Source organism: Canis lupus, chromosome X, assembly GCF_003254725.2.
Source record: "Canis lupus dingo isolate Sandy chromosome X, ASM325472v2, whole genome shotgun sequence".
Classification (NCBI taxonomy): domain Eukaryota; kingdom Metazoa; phylum Chordata; class Mammalia; order Carnivora; family Canidae; genus Canis; species Canis lupus.
The window spans coordinates 88,167,529-88,190,087 of record NC_064281.1 but is presented as its reverse complement, the minus strand read 5'-3'; the positions used below and the strand labels follow the sequence as shown (position 1 = coordinate 88,190,087).

General features: G+C 38.3%; 2 protein-coding genes across 3 annotated transcripts in view; both read left to right on the top strand.

Moving 5' to 3' along the window:
* The window catches only part of LRCH2 (leucine rich repeats and calponin homology domain containing 2), a 215,062-nt gene that overhangs the window by 173,675 nt on the left and 18,828 nt on the right, over window positions 1–22,559 (top strand). The window lies entirely within an intron of this gene.
* Window positions 21,404–22,559, top strand: part of IL13RA2 (interleukin 13 receptor subunit alpha 2) — a 106,731-nt gene continuing 105,575 nt past the window's right edge. The window contains exon 1 of the mRNA XM_035712366.2: window positions 21,404–21,493. The gene's annotated coding sequence lies outside the window, so the exon portion shown is untranslated. The remainder of the gene's footprint in view (window positions 21,494–22,559) is intronic.

Here is a 22,559-nt window from a genome sequence, read left to right as displayed (position 1 = left end):
GACCTGAGCCAAAGGCAAACGCTCAACCACTGAGCCACCCAGGCATCCTGTTTTGTACCAGTACCATACTGTTTTGTTTATGACAGCTTTGTGATATAACTTGAAGTCCAGAATTATGATGCCTCCATCTTTGCTTTTCTTTTTCAAGATTATTTTGGCTATTTGGAATCTTTGGCTGTTTAGTGAACCATAACTGCATACAAATTTTAGAATTGTTTGTTCTAGTTCTGTGAAAAACACTCTTGGTATTTTTATAAAGATCATATTAAATGTGTAGATCACTTTGAGTAGTATAGACATTTTAACAATATTTTTTCTTCCAATCCATGAATATGGAATATCTTTCCATTTCTTTGTGTCATTTTCAGTTTTTTCATTAGTGTTTTACAGTTTTTGGAGTTTAGGTTTTTCACCTCTTTGTTATGTTTGGATTTCTTTGTCTTTATTCTTTGCATGTTTATTAGCAGTTTTATTTTATTTAATTTTTTTTAAAGGTTTATTTGTTTATTTATGATAGACAGAGAGAGAGAGAAGCAGAGACACAGGCAGAGAGAGAAGCAGGCTCCATCCCGGGAGCCCGACGTGGGATTCGATCCCGGGTCTCCAGGATCGCGCCCTGGGCCAAAGGCAGGCGCTAAACCGCTGCGCCACCCAGGGATCCCAATTAGCAGTTTTAATATATGGTTACCGTTGGGTTTGTATGTAACCTGTTCTGTGTTCTGCAGTCTGTCTTAAATTGATGGTTTTTCAGCTTGAACCCATTCTTTACTCCTCTTCTCCCCATGTTTTAGATATATGTTTTTTGTATGTTCTTTGACTGATTTTTTTAACAGAAATATTCATTTTTACTGCTTTTTTGTTTCCTGCCTTTATACTGTCACTTTTGATCTCTCTTTTCTACTCCAGGAGTCCTCTTTAATATTTCTTGTAGGATTGGTTTAGTGGTCATGAACTCCTTTAGTTCTTGTTTTTCTGGGAACTCTCCTTCTATCCTGAGTGATAGTCTTGCTGGATAGAGTATTCTTGGCTGCAGATTTTTTTTTCATTTAGCACATTGAATACATCATGCCACTCCCTTTGGGCTTGGAAAGTTCCTGTTTAAAAATGTCCTGCTACCTTTATGGATTTTCTCTTGTAATTTAAGGACTTCTTTTGTCTTGCTGCTTTTGAGATTTTTTTTTTAAGATTTTATTTATTTATTCATGAGAAACACATAAAGAGAGAGAGAGAGAGAGGCAGAGACACAGGCAGAGGGAGAAGCAGGCTCCACGCAGGGAGCCTGATGTGGGACTCGATTCTGGGTCTCCAGAATCAGGCCCTGGGCTGAAGGTGGTGCTAAACCGCTGAGCCACCAGGGCTGCCCCGGGATTTTTTTCTTTATCACTGTATTTTGCAAACTTAATTGCAGTTCATCTTGTTGTAGGCCTGCTTTTTTTGATTTTTGATGGGAGTTCTCTGTGCCTCCTGGATCTGAAAGTATGTTTCCTTCCCCAGATTAGGCAAGTTTTCAGCTATTATTTCTTCAAAAAAACTTTCTGCCCTCCTTTCTCTCTTTTCTTCTTTTGGGACTCCTATATATGAATGTTATTACATTTGATGGAGTCAGAGTTCCCCAAGTCTGTTTTCATTTTGCATAATTCTTTTCACTGTCTTTTGTTCATCTTCATTGTTTTCCATTACCTTGTCATCTCGGTCATTAATTTGTTCCTCTGCTTCTTCCAGCTTGCTGTTCATGAAATCAAGCCTATTTTAATCTCATTTATTGCACTTTTCATCTCTGATTGATTCTTTTTTTTTTTTTTAAATATTTTATTTATTTATTCATAGAGACACAGCTAGAGAGAGAGAGGCAGAAACACAGGCAGAGGGAGGAGCGGGCTCCATGCAGGGAGTCCGACGTGGGACTCGATCCAGGGTCCCCAGGATCACGCCCTGAGCTGCAGGCGGCGCTAAACCGCTGCGCCACCGGGGCTGCCCTGATTGATTCTTTTTAAACTTTTTTTTATCTTTGTGGAACAGGTCTCACTGATGTCTTCTATTCTTTTCTCGAGTCCAGTTAGTACCCTTATGATACTTGCTTTAAATTCTCCATCAGTCATGTTACTTATATCTCTTTTGCTTAGATCTCTGGCTGTGACCTTACTTTGTTCTTTCATTTGGTATAAATTTCTTTGTTTTCCATTTTTGTATAAGTCTTTGCCTTCTTCTCTGTGTTAGAAAAGCCAGTTATGGGCAGCCCCTATGGCACAGCGGTTTAGTGCCGCCTGCAGCCCAGGGTGTGATTCTGGAGACCCGGGATCGAGTCCCACGTCAGGCTCTCTGTATGGTGCCTGCTTCTCCCTCTGCTTGTGTCTCTGCTTCTCTCTCTCTGTGTCTCTATGAATAAATAAATAAAATCTTTAAAAAAAAAAAAGAAAAGCCAGTTATGTCTCTTGTTCCTGTAAGTAATGGCCTTATGGAGAAGAGATAATGTAGTGCCCAGGGCCTGGCACTTCAGGAATTATCTCCAGTGTGTCTGCATGAGCTCTGCTGTTGTGTTCTGGCTGGTCTACCCTTCAGGCCAGTCGTCTACAGAGGCTTTCCTTACCTGGCATGGGGATTGTTTGTTCCCAGGCCTGCATGTGGCAAGTTTTAAGTAGGTGTGCTCTGGTCTGCATTTGAAATGAACCTGTTACCATCTCCACTGGAACTGAGGCCCTACTCTACTCTCTGGTTGGGAGATATGGTGTTGCAGGAATTTGTGCTGGTCTTCTGGGTGAGGGGTCTGCCCTGCGGAACTGTGTGAATGTGAGAAAGGCAGTTGCCCTGGAGCATAAAAAGGTGGGACTTACTGTAAGCAAGTTAGGTAGCCAGTGTCTGTGCTGCTTCCCACAGGTAGCTCTGTATTTACTCTGAAGGGCAGGGGAGGGAAGTGGCACTGGCCAGCTCCTTTATTCTGAGAGAGGTGTCTCAGTGAATGCTGCCCATCAGAGACGTGTTCAGGGAAGAGCAAATATTCTCCCCACTGTGTGCCCGACACTTCACAGATCACTGTTTCCACAGTGTGTGCCCCAGGTTGTTTGCCTGCCTTCTCTGAGAGCAGCACTCTGCCCTCTGGGCTCTATCCAAGTCAACCCCACTGAACTTTAAAATTCCAGGCTTTAAGCCCTGCTGGTTGGAAGAACTCATGAAATTCAGCCCCTCTTATTTTCCAAGCCAATACCTATGTGGAAACATTCTTTTTGTACATTCCCCTGTGTGCTCCTCTCTCTATTGTCCTCTGCAACCATGGCCCCCTCCTTTCCACAGCAGCCAGAATCCATTTCTCCCCTAAACCACCTCTCTGCTTTTCCTACTGTGTTTGGTGTGGCCTTTTCTCTCCTATTAGTTGTGGATTTTGTTCTGTCAGTCTTCAGGTTGACTTCTGAGGTATTTAGGATGATTTGATATCTAGTTCTATTGATAGGACAAGGTTCTCCTCCTCCACTGCCATCTGCCTCTTCCCAAAAGAGTATGTATGTTCTTTAAAGAGGAGGAGGGACACAGCAAGGATACCATGGTAGAGGGAGACTCATACAGAAGATATGTCTTGTATTTTAGAGATGTTTTTCTTTTTGAGCTCTTCCAGAATAAAGGGTAAGGAGAAGGGAGAGGTACTAATTTGCCATGTATGGAAATAGAAACAAATAATTGGTATTATGGGAATTTTCCTCAAATTAAATATCATGGATGATAGATAGTTAAGAAATTAAATGTGGCATGTATTGATCAAAACAAAATCCCACTAACCCCTTATGTAATAGAATGTTCATAGCTATCATATTTTTTTCCTAAGATGTCCATAGTAAGCAGTATCTATGTAGCTTGGAATTAGATTCTGTCTGTGTCATTAAGTATTTGAGTGACAGGGCAAATAATTGTCAAGCAATATGGCAATGTAAAAGACTCATTGCAATGTGGAAGGCTCATATCACTGATCCATTAAATGAAGGAAAAAAGCAGCCCCAGTTTATACAGAATCAAGCTTCTGTCCTAAATAAAAACTGTGTTTGCTGGACCCACATCAAGTTTTGCTTTCCCAGACAATCCAAGTCTTCCCTCATAGTTTTTCTCCCTATGGCCCATCTCTCTGGCCCTACCAGATATTCACTCTACCTTAGATTCCAAAGACTCAGAGATAAATAAAAATATATTTCATTTCCTCAAGAAGTTCACAGTCCAGCTCACAGAGGTAGAGAAATAAAGAGACAATTATGATGCATTCTACTTAATACTATGCTAGCAGGAAGGATTTTTCCTTATGTGTCTATGGAAACTCAGGCTATGTGTTTCAGTGAAGGGATGATGTCTGAGTGGAGTTTTGAATGATAAATAGGAAGATCTCATTATCTTCTCTTTGGATTATTGAAAGTATTCCCTAACTGAACTTCTTGCCAACATGCTTGCCCTACCACATTTTGATGGAGCTCCCAGTTCAGAGGCAACAAAACATAAGAAATTCATGGTGTATTTGGGGAAATGTCAAATGTTTGGTTTGGTTTTCCTGAGAGGTGAAAGGATCCAAGTCAAGAAGATAAGCAGAGGCTCAGTCATGAGGTGCCTTGTATACCATGAACCCTGTAGTGTTGAAATTGAAGAGCAGCAGCATTTATCACAAGTGGAAAAATAACCCAGTCCAATCTGCATTTTGATCTTGTGACTACTAAATAAAGAATGAGTTGGAGAGAGGGTAAGTATGGTGGCAGGAACTCCAGTTCAGAGGCATCATGAAGAAGATGATGACATCCTCAGCTAGGGCAGTGGTGGTGGGAATAGAGTGAGATGGACAGATTTGAGAAGTAGTTAGGAATTACTATTGGCAGAACTTGGTGTTAGATTGATTGTGGTTGATGAAATGAGAGGAGAGAACTAGGAATATCTTATCTGGCTTGAGCAACTAGATAGCAGTGTGGTTCTCTGAAATCTGAAATAGAGGAGGAAGACCAGTTCTGGGTGGGGGAGAAAGATGATCAATTCAGACTTGGACATGTTGAGCTTGACTCACTTGTGAAATATCCAGGTAAAAATTTCTACTAAGCATTTTTTTTGAAGATTTTATTTATTCATGAAAGACACAGAAAGAGAGGCAGAGACAGGCAGAGGGAGAAATAGGCTTCCTGCAGGGAGCACAATGTAGGACTCAATCACAGGACTCCAGAATCATGCCCTGAGCCAAGGGCAGATGCTCAACCACTGAGTCACCCAGGCATCCCTCTACTAAGCAATTTGATATGATGGTCTGGAGCTCCAGAGAGTAGTTTGTATTCCCCCTTTCTGCCTCTTCTGAATGCCCTTAGAATCCATCCTCCATAACTTACCCCTTGATTCCATACTGTCCTGGACCAGTCCTTTTATTTTCTCTCATTTTCTTGTACTTCCCAGAGACAGGTATTGTATACCCATCTGTATCTTTTGCAATGCTCCTGACTTTTGGGCATGAGTGAGGACTTTGTAAAGGCTTCTGAATATTTGCATGGCTACCTCATCACTGAGATTATTTAGGCAAAAAAAAAAAAAAAGACACTTTAGTAATTATTGAAAGGTGCAAAGGATGCAAAGGATATTTAAGCCTTTATAAATAGCTATAAATATCACAAATCAAATTTACATGTATGACCATTTTTACTTAAAAGATTTGTAAGATATTTTCCATTACTCCTTTCCGCTAATTTAAGTTTTCCAACCTTTAGGAAGAAGTAAAATGATAACAGCTTTTCTACACTGGCTCCCTTAAATTTAAATCCTTTATTCTATCATGTGAGTCCCTGAGATTCTGTAACCCACTTTGGCATATGGAATTGATAAACCAGGGAAGGGATCTTGTCATTGTTATTTTATGTTTGGGCATTTACAATTATTTGTGGATATTGTATCCTGAGACACTCTGTACTTCATTTTTTTCTAAAAGAAAGGCCTTTTTTCTATCAACAGTGGAACTTAAGGGATTTCTGTTAAGCATTTACAGAAAATGGTTCCTCTTAAAAAAATTCAGGAGGCTTAGGAACAGTTGCCAAGTGGGGAATGAAATCTTTGGTGGCTTAGCAGTTTTTGCTTTCCTAATTCCCTCCCTTTTGATACTTTTTCATTGTGTTTGTCCTCCCTCTTCAAGAACTCTTTATTTCATTTATGCATGTATCCACATATTCACATATTCATTCCTTATATATCACTGAAGTTTACCAATCCTAGTCTTTGTACTTTGCAAACTACTCAAGATAAGAATTAGTCATGCAGTACAAATGTGAAAGACTAACACTGCTTCTTTCCCACACAGACCTGTTGAGTACTTTATGTAAATATCAATGGGATTTTTAGAGAAAAATAATTCCTGCTTGGGGAGCTTGTCTTAGAGGAGTGATGCTATTATTGGGATGTTATACACCCAGTAGGTGGCAAGGAGAAATATTGGCTAGTAAAGTTGGAGCTTTACCCTTCTGATCAAAATCTTCCATTACCTAATTCACACATAGGCTTACTTGTGTGTGTGTGTGTGTGTGTGTGTGTGTGTGTGGCACATAGTAGGTGCTTTATACATATAAATTCATTTAATTCTCACTATAATCGTATGATGTAAGCCCCGTTACTATCCTCCATTTTATTTATTTATTTATTTATTAGAGATTTTTTAAAAGATTTTATTTATTCATGAGAGACACACACAGAGAGAGGCAGAGACACAGGCTGAGGGAGAAGCAGGTTCCATGCAGGGTGCCCAATGTGGGACTTGATCCCGGAACTCCAGGATCATGCCCTGAGCCGAAGGCAGACACTCAACCACTGAGCCACTCAGGCATCCCACTATCCTCCATTTTAAAGGTGAGGAAACTGAGGCATAGAGATGTTTAGTACATTTTCCAGGGTCACACAGCTAGTAAATGATAGTTCTGAGATCTATCCAGCCAATCTGACTCCAGATTTTTTTTTAATATTTATTTTAATATTTATTTTATTTTCAGTTAGTTAACACATGGCATTATACTAGTTTCAGGTGTACAATATAGTGATTCAACAATTGTATGCATCACCAGGTGCTCATCACAAGTGTACTCCTTAATCTCCATCACATATTTCCCCTATCCCCCCCATTAACATTCAGTTTTTCCTCTCTATATTTATGGTCTGACCTCCAGAAATATATAGTTAACCAATAAACTAGTAACAATATTTTTAATATTCTGAAATTATGAAAAAATTTCAAAAAGTTTATTTTTAAAAGTTGTCATGAATATGTGTATCTATATACATGTGTATATATCCCCACATGTATAGATAGGCAGAAAGAAATAATAAGGATTAATTATTGCCTTTAGGCCTTCTGACTCCAGATTTAATGCTCTTAGACACTCTATTCAGATATGGAACTAGTATGATCAATTTAGCATGTATATGTTCATTTTCTCTTAGTTCTTCTGTGTCTTCTTCTTACTCTGTGTCATATGTGCTTGCTAGAGAGTAGGTCAGAACCAAGGAAAATGGTATGTAACTTTCCTCTCAACATTTAAACATAGCACATAACAAATAAGGGGAATGTACCAAAAAGATCAACTGAAGCTACCAGTAACTGGAAATCAGTGCAATAATTTGGTGACACAAGAAAGGAGAATTAATAGAAACAACCCACATTATTTTCTTCCTTCCTTCCTTCCTTCCTTCCTTCCTTCCTTCCTTCCTTCCTTCCTTCCTTCCTTTCTTTTTTCTTTCTTTCTTTCTTTCTTTCTTTCTTTCTTTCTTTCTTTCTTTCTTTCTTTCTTCTTCTTTCTTTTCTTTCTTTTTCTTTCTTTCTCCTTTTTCTCTTTCTCCTTTTCTCTTTTCTTTTCTTTACTTTTCTTTTCTTTTTTTCTCTTCTTTTCTTTTTTTCTTTTGTAATATCTCTGTCTAAGGTGGGGCCTGGACTAAGAGCCATACACCACCAACTAAGCCAGCCAGGTACTTCAAATTTCTTTTTTATTTGAGTATAGTTATATAAGTTTCAGGTGTATGACATAGTGATTCAAGATCTCTGTACCTTACACTATGCTCACCACCAGTGTAGCTCCCATCTGTCACCATACAGCCCTATTATAATATCATTGGCTATATTCCTTATACTGTGCCTTTTATTCCCATGCCTTATTCATTCCATAACTGAAAGACTATCTCCCACTCATATTCACCCACTTTGTCCATCCCCCTACTCCCCTTCCCTTTGGCAACCATCAGTTTGTTCTCTGTATTTATAGATCTGATTCTACTATTTGCTTATTTATTTATTTGTTTTCTTTTTTAGATTCCACATATGAGTGAAATCATATGGTATTTGTCTTTCTCAATCTGACTTATTTTACTTAGCATAATACCCTTAAGCTCCCTCCATGTTGCTACAAATGGCAAGATCTCACATCTTCTTTATCCATTCATCTATCAAAAGATACTCAGGTTGCTTCCATATCTTGGCTATTGTAAATAATGTTACAATAAACATAGGAGTGCATATATCTTTTTGAATTAATGGTTTGATTTTCTTTGGGTAAATACCCACTAGCAGAATTATTAGATCATATGGTTTTCTATTTTTAATTTTATGAGGAACTTCCTGCTGTTTTCCACAGCGGCTGCACCAATTTGGTGTTGGCCAACAGTGCATGAGAGTTCCTTTTCCTCCACATCCTTGCCAATTCTTGATATTTCCTGTCATTTGTGATTTTGATTTGCATTTCCCTGATAAGTAGTGTAGTGATGTTGAGCATCTTTTCATGTGTCTGTTGGCCATCTGTATGTCTTCTTTTAAAATATCTGTTCAGGTCCTCTGCTCATTTTTTAATTGAATTGCTTGTTTGGGGGTGTTCAGTTGTATAGGTTCCTTTTTTTTTTTTTTTTTTTTTTAGAGAGAGAGAGAGTGTGTGTGTGCATGGGTGGTGAAGAGAGGCAAAGGGTAGGAGAGAATCTTAAGCAGATTCCACAGTCAGCTTGGAGCCTGATGTAGGGCTCAATCTCACAACCCTGAAATCATGACCTGAGCCAAAATTAAGAATCAGATGCTTAACTGATTGAGCCACTCAGGTGCCCTGAGTTGTGCAAGTTCTTTATGTATTTTGGATATTAACTTCTTATCAGATATAAACTATATATCAAAATAAAAAGGTTTTGCACAGCAAAGGAAACCATCAACAAAGGAAAGAGGCAACGTACTGAATAAAAAATTATTTTTAACAGCTAATGAGGTACTTATCATTGACATACAAAAAACTAAACATATTTAAAGTGTACAAGTTGCTGAGTTTAAAGGATTTTTTAATTGTGTCATTTAAGTACTGAAATTATGAGTCTTCTAACAGCTTTGTCTTAAGAGAAATATTCAGTTATTGTCACATGAGCACAATGTTTTCTAATTGCTCTTCAAATTCCTTTTTTTTAAAGATTTTATTTATGTATTCATGAGAGACACAGAGAGAGGCAGAGACATAGGTAGAGGGAGAAGCAGGCTCCCTGCGGGTAGCCTGATGCGAGACCCCAGATCACACCCTGAGCCAAAGGCAGATGCTAAACCATTAAGCCACCTAGGCGTTCCTCAAATTCCTTTTATTTTTTTAAAATATTTTATTTATTTATTCATGAGAGAGAGAGAGAGAGAGGCAGGGACACAGGCAGAGGGAGAAGCAGGCTCCATGCAGGGAGCTGGACATGGGACTCCATCCCGGGTCTCCAGGATTAAACCCTAAGCCGAAGGCGGTGCTAAACCACTGAGCCACCCTGGCTGCCCCTCAAATTCCTTTTAAAAGAAATGAAATGTGTTATCTAAAAGTAGGAAAGTTTAATATTTTAATGTGGTAATGCCATCAGCCAGGCAATGAAAGTTTTTAGAAAAGTAAGAGATTTTGTAAAAATGAGTTTTATAAGAGAATAAAAGACTATGTGGCTTTTAGAAACTCTGTGATAGCAACGTAGTTTTAGCATTGCTGAAACTTTGACTATTTAAAACAACTCAGAATAGTTTAAAGAAAGATATTGAATTAGTTCTAACAGGTTACCATGTGAGAGAATATACTTTTGTAATTGAGAATAAAGGACAAAAAGGTTCAAACCAAATAACATCCTTTGGTTTTGTGATGTCTGATCATTATCTCAGTCAACAAATGTTCATCTTTCTTTAATGGTATTGTAATTCTCTAGAATTCCTAATTTTTGAGTTTTAGAACTGCCCATCCTCTAACTTGTTACACAACTCATATAAATGGTCACCAGGCAATCTCATTCAGTCTCAGGGAGTTCAGTACCATTTATATACCATTAACTCTCAAATTTTATCTTTCGTACTAAGTTGTCCCCTAAGTTCCAGACTAATGTATCCAGCTGTCTACTCTGTGTTTCAGTTTGGAAGTTGAATGAGCAGCTCAAACTTGTCATGTCCAAAACTGAATTCTTTATTCCCATATCAACACTGCTCCTCCCCCAGTGTGCCTCCTTTCAATAAGTGTCATCACCGTTTACCTAGTTGTTTAGATTAGAATCCTTGGCATCATTTTTGATTGCCCTCTCTTGTGCATAACCCATGTCCAATCCTTAGAAAATTATACCAGCCCTACTTTCACAATCATGCTATATTTAGAATATGGTGCTTCTCACCATCATCACACATGCCGCCATCATCTCTTGGTTAGACAATTACAAGACCTTCCCAAGTCATCTCCCTGCTATCATTTTGTGCCCACGCATTTGATTATTTACTCAGCAACCAGAGTTATCTTTATTTTTTTAAAAGATTTTATTTATTTATTCATGAGAGACAGAGAGAGAGAGAGAGGCAGAGACGCAGGCAGAGGGAGAAACAGGCTCCCTGTAGGGAGCCCAACGTGGGACTTGATCCTGGGACTCCAGGATCATGCCCTGGGCCGAAGGCAGACGCTTAACCACTGAGCAACCCAGGCATCCCCGGAGTTATCTTTAAAGCAGAACTAAAAAAATAAATAAATAAAAAATAAAACAGAACTAATTCTATATGCTTCCCTGATCAAAACCTTCAAGTGGTTCCCTATCTCACTCAGAACAAAAGTCAAAGTATACTAGCCTATGAGGCACCACACAAACTGTCCCCTCTACCTCTCTTATTTTTCCTCCTCCTTTCTTCCTTGCTTACTCTGCTCCAGCAACACAGGCCTCCTAGCAGCAGTCACCAGACATGGTTCCTCTTCAGGGCCGTGGCACTTGCTATTCTGTCTACCTGAAACACTCTCGGTCATCTTCATGACTCCCTCCATCCTTTATTCACATTCTGTCTATAGAGGCCTTTCTCATCTTCCTTTCTAAAATAGCCTCTTTGTGACGCCCTGGTGGCTCAGTGGTTTAGTGCCGCCTTCAGCCCAGGGCATGATCCCGGAGTCCTATGTCCGGCTCCCTGCATGGAGCCTGCTTCTCCCTCTGCCTATGTCTCTGCCTCTGTGTGTGTGTGTGTGTGTGTGTGTGTGTATGTGTGTCTCATGAATAAATAAATAAAATATTTTTAAAAATCTTGAAAAATATTTTATTTATTTATTCATGAGAGACAGAGAGAGAGAGAAAGAGAGGCAGAGACACAGGCAGAGGGAGAAGCAGGGTCCATGCAGGGAGCTGGACATGGGACTCGATCCCAGGACTCCGGGATCACGCCCTGGACTGAAGGCGGTGCTAAATCGCTGAGCCACCCGGGCTGCCCAAATAAAATCTTTTAAAAAAATAAATATAATAGCCTCTTTCCCTCATTTCACTCATCACTATTTAACATCTTACCCTGCTCTTTTTTAATGGCATTTATCATTACCTAATGTATTTTTGCTTGTTTATTTGTCTATGGTCTATCTCCATTACTGGAAGGTCAATTCAATGAGGGCAGGAATTTGTTCACTCATTGCTGTATCCCCCATTACCTGGCACAAACTCAATAACTATTTGTTGAAGAAATAACTGACTTACTAAACTGATGAATCACTAAATGGCAGTAGCCTAGGGAGAAAGTGGGTCATGGTCTGAGGGAAAGAAAGAAAACATTTCTTCAAAGATGTGCTGCTAATCTGAAATGCTACTCACAAGATCATCTCAATATTAGTGTAAAAGATCTAGCTGTTCTCTTTTCAGTCAGTATAACCACTTTAGAGTCATATATTAATATGCAGTGAATATGACCCATAAAATCTGTGGTTTTCTTCTAAATCAAATGTAAAGAATAGTAGATAAGATGGTTTTGAGACCCTGTTTAATAGCCTCCTTAAGCATTTGAAAACCCATATGCCTGCCACTAATAGAGTGACAACATGAGAAAATTCATATGTGTTGTTGATCTTTATTTTTCCTGAAAGTATGATGTGCTCTGGCTGTTAGGAATTTTCTGCCGGTTGTCCGGTCTCCAGCTGGAACTTAACTTCCTAATTTTACTAAGCCTCAATCTAAGGACACACATGTGTACACTCTGGTTTCCTGTTAATAGTTCATTAACAAGTTCATCATGTGTTTGTTCCTGTCTCAGCATTATCAAGAGACAAATCGGGAAAGATCATGATGTTACGGTAAAATTCTATATGATTGTTTCTCTGAATTCTTTTGATTGAAGAACTGTTTATTTTATAATTCATTTGTACCTTTTTTAAAAAAGATTTTTATTTATTTATTTATTCATGAGAGACACAGAGAGAGGCAGAGACACAGGCAGAGGAAGAAAGCAGGCTCCATGCAGGGAGCCTGACGTGGGACTCTATCCCGGGACCCCCGGATCATGCCCTGGGCCGAAGGGAGGCTATCCACCACTGAGCCACCCAGGTGTTCCTAATTCATTTATACCTTAAAAGGCATAAATGGGAGAGTTGTTTTGTAACTTGTGTTCTTGGAAAAAATGTAGGTAGAAAAGACATATTTGGAGAACAGCCTAGTCTGTTTTAATGGATTTATAGAGAAAAGGCTTTTATCACATTTCATTGTTTTCAAAGGAGTCAAGTAAAGAGTGTTTATCACTGAATAGCAATAAGAATCAGAAAACTGATTCTTACATAGGCTTCTAAATGACCTTGATTAGATCATCTCTTCATTTAGGTCCTTTATTTTCTTGACTATTAAAAGAGAGAGACTAGAATTTTTAAATTTGTTTCAGCATTACCAGTTTGAGTTTCTCTGAACATACTTACTGATGTCTGAGAATAGGAGTATCAGTTCTCATTAGATAATTAATAAATATGTTATCTTGATAGTTGTTGAATCTGAATAATGGGTACATTTGATATCATTTAGCTATTTCTGCTTTTACATAGGCTTGAATATTCTTACTCAATAGCAAATTTAGAAATATATCTGATTAACAAAATACTTGATAGCAGATACTACATGCAAACTGTTCTTATGAAGTCTATTTTCTGTCTATGCTGTTTCTTCCATTGTTCTCTGAAATATTTTTACACAAAACAGCAATCCTTATGAACATTCCAGGGCAGTTTTCTTCAGTTTTTAGATAACTGTGCCAAGGATCAGACCAGATTAAATAATTTCCCCATGAACAGATTTTCAAGTTAAAGATACTCATTGATCTGGAAACTAGCAAAAGTTTTTTACAAGCATAATTTATATTGATTTGGCTTTCTCATACCACATAGTTTACATTAGCTTTATTATCTGTAACTCATTCATTTTTTTTTTAAAGATTTTATTTATTCATGAGAGACACAGGCAGAGGGAGAAACAGGCTCCATGCAGGGAGCCCGACTCGGGACTCAATCCTGGGTCTTCAGGATCACACCCTGGGCCGAAGGCAGTGCTAAACCGCTGAGCCACCTGGGCTACCCTCTGTAACTCATTCTTTTTTTTTTTTTTTTTTTCTGTAACTCATTCTTAAACCAGGCTGATTATTTTTCCCTTGCCACCCTACACATTACCAGGCCATTTCTGGAGGATCATATGGTAGACTATATTGTAGCTAAGAAAGTATCTTTTAATGTTAAGCAGTCCTGGGTTCAAATCCCTATTTAAGCTGTTTCCTAAATGTGAGTTATTGAGAAAGGTTTTTGTTTTGTTTTGTTTTGTTACTTCTTTGAGCCTCAGTTATCTTTTCTGTAAAACGGGGATGTCAATGGTAGTATATACATCATGGGTTCATCGTGATGACTAAAGACCATGGGTAATCATTAAACATAGGCCTGACAAGTTTCAATCAACAATATCAGCTTATTCTGTAATTATTATTTTGGTCATTTAGTTATTTGCATTATTAGAATAAAAGTTCTTTGTGGAAGAGTTTTTAAAAAGAGAGGAAATGTGGCTGTTTTGATTACCTTCACTGGAAGCATTTGATACATATTTATTGAACATATGCTATATTCAGGAAGTAGTTTTATAGAGGCAAGTAAGGCACACTTCCTGCTCTTAAGGGAGTCACATACTAAGGAGAGAAACAGACATGTCAGAGCTTAGAGTCAGGGTCAAATTAAAAGAGTGAGAAAATAGACAATTACTTGTATGCTGAGATTCAAAGGCGAGGGAAATACAAACCAAAACCCAAACTAAAAACTTCTGGTCTGTCACTAGGTCTGAAACATCACTAGGATATTTTTCCTTTGGACTTTATACATTCTTTGATTTTTGGATTCCAGATACAAATGACTTTGGGAAGGATAACACATTAAGTAATATCACTTCCACTTTAATGAAGATTTATTTCTGTATTATTTAGGGTACAAGGTAAGTTGCTGTAATCAAGAGACCTCAAAAGATTATGGCTCAAGCAACAGATCAGAGGTGGACAGCCAGCACTGCTGCAGGTCATCAAGGCTCAGAATCCTTCTACCTTGTAGCTTTGCCATCTCCTAGTATGTTGACTTTGTCTCTGTGGTCAAATGTGGTCCCTACTATCCCGTCTGTGCAATAGCCTGCTAGTTCAGTGAGGGGAGAGAAGGAAGAGGACAAGAGATTTTCTTGTCAAAATGTTCCAAAGGTTGTACATATCACTTCTATTTGCATATCATCCTCTAAATTTCTGTCATATCTTCATACCAAACTGCAAAGGAGTCTGGAAAATATAGTCTTTGATTGGGAGGCTGTGTACACAGCTAAAGTTTATGAGTTTCAATTAATAAAAGGAAGAGTGGAAGAATACTGGATAACATTAGCTATGGATACTGAAAAACATTAGCCAACTCTGCCACAGTTCATCAGGCAACTTTATCTTGATAAACTTCCTGAAAAGACCTAGGTCTTTCCAAATATTTGATGCATAAACAGTTATAAAGAAGATTGATGGGCCACCTGGGTGGCTCGATGGTTGAGCATCTGCCTTTGGCTCAGGGTGTAATCCCAGGGTCCTGGGATCAAGGCCTGCATCAGGCTCTGTGCAGGGAGCCTGCTTTTCCCTCTGCCTATGTCTCTGCCTCTCTTGCTGTGTCTCTCATGCATAAATAAATAAAATCTTGAAAAAAAAGAAGATTGACTTGTCAGGGATGTTTTCTGACATCAAGCAATTATCCAGTCTCAGATTCTGTGACGTAACTGAATATCCTACTATTCATTCAAATTCTGACATTATACATGTAATTATATAATACATGCTATACTATATTACACATGTAGTTAGCAAAGACTCCACAGGATAAGGGCCCGGTCCCATAAGACTATCCCTTCTTCAGATGCCAACTGAAAGTTCCGGTATTTCTAACTAGCTGGTGATAAATTCAGGAGTTCCCATGACCCCTCTCAGGTTTGATAATTCACTAGAAAAACCCAGGAAAATACTTTGCTTACTCTTTCATGTTTATTATAGAGGATACAACTCAGGCACAGCCAAATGGAAAAGATGCTTAGGGCAAGGTGTGTATGTAAGTGTGTGTGTGTGTGTGTGTGTGTGTGTGTGTGTGTGTGTGTTGTGTGTTTGTAGGGGTGATGCATCTTGAGAAGCTTCCATTCTCTTTCCAAGCATGTCACCTTGCTGGTACCTCCATGTGTTCTTCAATGTGGAAGCTCTGTGCACTTGGCTGTTTAGGTGGGGTTTTTAAGATTTTATTTATTTGTGAGAGACACACAGAGAGAGGCAGAGACATAGGCAGAGGGAGAAGCAGCCTCCCTGTGGGGAGCCTGATGCAGGACTCGATCCCAAGACCCTGGGAACACGACCTGAACCAAAGGTGGATGCTCAACCACTGAACCACCCAGGTGCCCCTGTTTAGGTGTTTTATGGAAGCTTCATTACTAAGCCATGGACCAATCCAGGGCCACATAGATTTTTTTTTTAATTTTTATTTATTTATGATAGTCACACAGAGAGAGAGAGAGAGGCAGAGACATAGGCAGAGGGAGAAGCAGGCTCCATGCACCGGGAGCCCGACGTGGGATTCGATCCCGGGTCTCCAGGATCGTGCCCTGGGCCAAAGGCAGGCGCCAAACCGCTGCGCCACCCAGGGATCCCCACATAGATTTTATTTCTCTTGAATTTTTGACTTCTGGACAGTAACTTAACCTATTGAGACTTGAATGATATCCACTTGTAAAACTGAAATAGTATCTTCTTAGCTATCTCAGGGAGATAAATGGATAAAATAAAGTAATACCTATATTCCAGCTAGAATGGCCAACGATAGTATATTCCTGCTAGAATGGCTACCTTAGGTCCATCCTATCTGATTAAGTCGTTTGCCATTGGTGATTGAACTCAACTTCTAGTTCTTCCCTCTCAGAAGTTCAGGTGTGGGGATGGAAGTGGGGGATTGGGAGATGGGGCTGATAGTTCCTACCCTCTAATCATGTGGTTGATTCCTCTGGCAACTGACCTTCATCCTGATGCTATCTAGGGGCTCACCAATAGTCACCTCATTAGCATAAGCTCAGGTAGGGATGAAAGGGGCTCATTATGAATAACAAAAGACACCTCTGTCATTCAGGAATTTCTAAGGGTTTTAGGAGCTCTGTGCCAGGAACTGAAGACAAAGACCAAATATGTTTATTTATTATATCACAATTTGACATCAGGAACAAGAATGACCACCAAAGCGATTTCTGCCAGAAGATACCCTTTTCATCACAAAGCAGGTAGAATGAGTTCTCTTGTCTGAGCTCTTTAGCTGCCAATGATTCTATGGATTCTGTTATAGTATGCTGTTCTTATCACACTGTACTGTAATTATTCAGTAGTTTCTATAGTTTTTCCCACTCTAACTAGCATTGAGCTACATGAGATAGTATTTAACTCATCTTTGTACCCTCAGCATCTAGCACAGTGTTTGGCACATCGTTGCTGTATAAAGGTTGAATGAATGTGAGTGAATAGAAAGTAGAGTCTGGTGCTGCTGACCTCTGTGTTTAAGTGTATTTGGTGTTAATGTAGGTACTGGATCATGATGTTGCTAACTGTATTTCTCAACTCATGTGGGTTTCCTGAGAATCTAAACTCTGGTATTCTGTTGAATCTATGGTAGTGTGGAGGGGAATTCAGGATTCATAAATTAGTTGGTTTCAGTATAAAAAGACTGGAATTCAGGGAAAGCAGGCAGTCTAGATGCCTTCTGTCTCAGAGTGTGTTCTTTATAAGATACTGCTTTTCCGTACAATATGCCAAGTCTACCAAATAACTTTTCAGGTCAGGTTTTTGGGGGTGATATGTGAAAAAAGCCTCTCAGAACATTATAAGTTTGACATTTGCCTGAATGTTTAAAAACTGTCCTCAAATCTAGTAATTTTGTTAAGAGCTCTGTGTGTATGTGCACCTGTACCTATAAACCAAATAGTCAGCATTTTATTTTTATTTCTTTAATATTTATTTTTCTTGTTTTTGCTTATTTAGTATCCTTGAAACTTACAAAGGAAATAACACTTTGAGGCACTAAATACTGATACTGACTTTGCTGATTACTTCATTTGAGCAGCAGTTCAGGAATACTCATTTCCTGTTTTGATGGTCAACAGAATAGGAGCTATAGCTTTGCATAGTGAAAGAGGTATCATGATTCCTGCTAGTCAACTAGTTCAGCTACTGAGATATCAAAGAGAATTCTAGCAGTAGTATGACTCTGCAGGAAGAGCATAAGCACTGGGCTATGTATCGGGCCCACCTAGATTTTATTTCTCTTGAATTTTTGACTTCTGGAAAGTAACAACCTATTGAAACTTGAGTGATATCCATTTGTAAAACTGAAATAGTTATCTATTTAGCTATCTCAGGAGGATAATAAAGTACTGTATGTTCCTGCTGGAAAGTCCAGGAATTGTACTTGTGTACCTTGGTATGTGTCCTAGTTTCACTTCATGGTGTCAGCCTATGAAGTCTCAATGCCTACACAGCTCTGCCCCAGTGAGAGCTGTTCTCTTTTAGCAGGTAGAAGTCTGGAAATAGCCTAGTGTGTGCTGTGCCTCTGGAATTGATTTGGGTCCCTGGGAAACTTTGTAAGCATCAGACTTAAGCCTTTGTTTCTTACCCCACCATCTGCTGTTGGCTGTTTAATTGGACTTTGGCTCCCATATGGAAACTCAGTCTCTGCTGAAATTACTGCCCAGGCCTAAATCTTTTTCCCTAGTTTCTATTGGTCCCCTTCCAGAACTGACTGTTGATTACTTGCAGAACCAATTCTCCCAGAAGATTGACTTGATCCCAACTATCCTGAAGAACTTCCCTACCCTGAGGCTTTGATGTACCTCTTCACTACTTGCGCCCTAGGTGACACTGACCCTGACCTGCATCAAATGTTGGTTTACACTCTTGATTTGGGACTAACTTCCAGCTAGGGAGGGACTGCTTCAATTAGTTTTATCTAGCCTCCTTTCTCTGTGCCAGTAAGGTTTACTCCCAAATTCTCTTTATTAGGGGTTGCAACGTGCCTTATATCTGGGGCAGAGTAATGAGTGCTAAGGTACAAGCACACAATTATCATTGGCAACTTCTATTGATATCAGTAGAAAGCCATTAAATAGGATTTTTGGATTTTTGGTATATTAAAATGAATTCTTTTTTAAAAGAGAGTATTTATTTTACAAAAGAGAGAGCGTGGCAAGCAGGGGGTGAGGGGTAAGGGGGAGGGAGAGGGACAAGCAGATTTCTCACTGAGCTCTGAGCCTGATGTGGGACTCAGTCTCAAGACTCTGAGATCATGACCTGAACTAAAATTAAGAGGCAGACTCTTAACCAATTGAGCCACCCAGGCACCCGAAATTATCTTTTAATGTCTTTTTCTTCACACCATGAAGCAAAGCTTAGCCATGCTTTTACTGATTAAGCTATAAAATCAGGGTGGAAGTTCCTATTTAATGAAACTTAGTATCTGAGGCATGGTGTACTATTGCTTCCATCTGTATTTTATTTTATTTTTAAAAACTTTTCCCAATTGTATTAACTATATTTAGCTTATGGTTTGCAAGCCTATAAATAAATGCACTGTATCATTCCAAGATATGATTATATATGTATTTCTTTTAATTGTAACTCTGTTAAAACTATAAAATATAGTATAATGAAATGTTTGCAAGAGCCAGGAGATTTGGGGAAAACAGGAAGCTTGAAGAAAAAAACTTCATGGAGAATTTTTTGAATAGAAGAAGATAAATAAGTTAATTGAAATTGCAATCACAGGAAAAGGAAAGAAGATTTTGAATCTCAGTATTTTTCTTACCATCATGTCAGCAAATTCTGATTAGAATATTTCTCATGTAGTTCTGATAAATAATTTTTGGAAAAATAATTGTGAAACAAACAAACTAGCACACATCTGAAAAGCAGATACCAAACTCTCTAAACAATGCTCAATTTCTTCCCACCTGACCATTTCAATTTAGGGTGAAGGATCAACTATGCAGTGAATAAAAATTTTTTAAAAATCTTAGAATTAAAGATAAAGTTAATAATGAAGAGAAGCCTGGGGACGCCTGGGTGGCTCAGTAGTTTGGCACCTGCCTTGGGCCCAGGGTGTGATCCTGGGGTCCCAGGATCAAGTCCCGCATTGGGCTCCCTGTGTAGAGCCTGCTTCTCCCTTTGCCTGTGTCTCTGCCTCTCTCTCTCTCTCTCTTTCTCTCTCTCTGTGTCTCTCATGAATAAATAAATAAAATCTTTAGAAAAAAGAATAGAAGACTGTGTCCACGGTCTTCTCTTCATTTAGACCCCTTGCCTTTTATTTGTTTGTTCACATATTAATTGTAAAATGTATCTTTGGTATCTGAGAGAATTTATCAAGTCTGTACCTGTGTTTTGAACTGAGGAAGATGCTTTTTAACCAGTGGAATATTAGGTGATATATAGACTGGATTCAATCTCAATTTACTTGTATTTTGGAATAAGTACCTGACACCATGTCATATACTTTAGAAAAGCATCCAAAGTGTTCCAGCTTCTTATGGCTTTGCATGGCTCCTGGACATGGAGATTACCCTGCAGAGACTTGAATATTGAGGGGCAATTTGATGGTGATTTAAATTTCTTTATTTACTTTTACCTGGGCTGAAATAAAATCTTGTTTCGTTACGTAACGATATATTTGATAAACTTTCAACGGGGAAAAAAACCCCACATACATGACAATGACTGAATTTTAATTACAACACTAAGTATTTTATTTTATTATTATTTTTTTTTTTGCCGACCCCCCCAACACTAAGGATTTTATTTATTTATTTATTTTTTTAAAAGATTTTATTTATTTATTCATGAGAGACAGAGAGAGACAGAGAGAGGCAGGCAGAGACACAGGCAGAGGGAGAAGCAGGCCCTGTGCAAGGAGCCTGATTCAGGACTCGATCCCCGGACTCCAGGATCAAGCCTTGAGCAGAAGGCAGACACCCAACCGCCGAACCACCCAGGCGTTCCAACACTAAGGATTTTAGAAATCAGAAACTTAAGACATCATTTAGTTCTAGCTGCTAATTTTACATATGAGAAACTGACCATCTATTAGTGAAATGCAGAGGCAATTTTTGCTTAGAATTGAAGGTTAGACTAGATGACTTCTGAAGTTCCATTTAATAAATGTTTTGAAACTGAGGCCTAAAGAATTTATGGAAATTGCCCAAGGCCACCTAGCTGATTGTGGGAGGGAAAACCTAAAGTAGAACCCAGGTTTCCAGATTCCCTATCCATTTATGACTCTTTTTCATACTTAAGGTATTTGAAACTCAAAACAGTGAAGTACTTTGGATAGTACACTCTGAAGAAACAGCATAGACCTGGCAATCACATACTTACCTTTGGATTATCTTTTAATTCCCAATGTGGTGAGTCACATAGTAAGATAACATTGGCATACTGAAAATGCCATATCAGGAACTAATTAAAAGGGAAAGAAAATCACTCAGATGAACTTGTGATTTCCTCTGAATCTTTTGACAAATATAACCTTGAATGCTGACCTGCTTTGAATGCAAATTTTCTCATGACAGTACATTCCATGGATAAACCAGAGCTCCTCCTACATAAAGACTTCATTTCTTAGGTCATTTAAAATCCATTAAGCTAAGAAGCTGTTCATTGAGACAGATTTCAGAAGAATTTGATTGTAACTGGATACATTATTCACTCACAGTAAGTCTGGAACTGAAGTTTGGGGGAGGAAGTGTGGGGATGAGAGGTAATTTACTTTAAAAAGAAATAGTTAAAATTTTCTAAATAGAAAATAGGCTCATAAATGTCATGGAAAAATGTTTGACTTGATATATACTAATTTGAGGAAATACTGCATTTTTTGTATGCAGCCAATTAATAGATGCTGGGTAATCAGTATGAATAACATTATTGCTTTTAATTTCTAGTTGTTTTCTTATTGGCCTTTATTTCCTCTAAAAGTATTACCTCTTATAAGCAAAACTGGTCCTTTGGAAATGATAAGGATAATTGCATTTTAGAGTTAAGAAGTTTTCTGAAATTCTTTTCTTTTTAAAACTTTTCCTCTTTTATTATTTAAATTAAATTAATTAACATATAATGTATTAGCTTCAGAGGTAGAGGTCAGTGATTCATCAGTCTTATATAATATACCTAGTGTACATTACATTATTTTCTATGTGGCTTTTTCCTATAAATGAGAATTCTCTCTCTCTTTTTAAAATATTTTATTTATTCATGAGAGACACAGGCAGAGGGAGAAGCAGACTCCATACAAGGAGCCTGATGTGGGACTTGAACCCTGGAATCTGGGATCATGCCCTGAGCCAAAGGCAGGCACTCAACTGTTGAACCACTCAGGCATTCCAAAAGAGAATTCTCTACTTTGCAGCAACTTTTATCTCTTAAGCTCAGAAATAACCATAGAACTCCTCCAAAATGAATGACTTACTATGTTTTATATGATATTAGATCTGATTTATGAAACATGCATATCTTCTGTATGTGATCATTTTCATTTATTTGTATATCATGATTATATACGTCTATAGTAGAGTCATTAAAATAAAATTTCTAATTTTCATTGCTTTCGCTCTGAAATGAACTAGCATCTTATACATTTGATGCTTGTTTTCTTCTGGAAAAAATACATAGTTAACACTTAAATCTGACGATCACTTTTACACACTGCAGTCACTTTGTATATTTCCAGATTCACTTTCTTTGTTTAATATGTATGAGGGTATATGAAACTGTGACATGAATA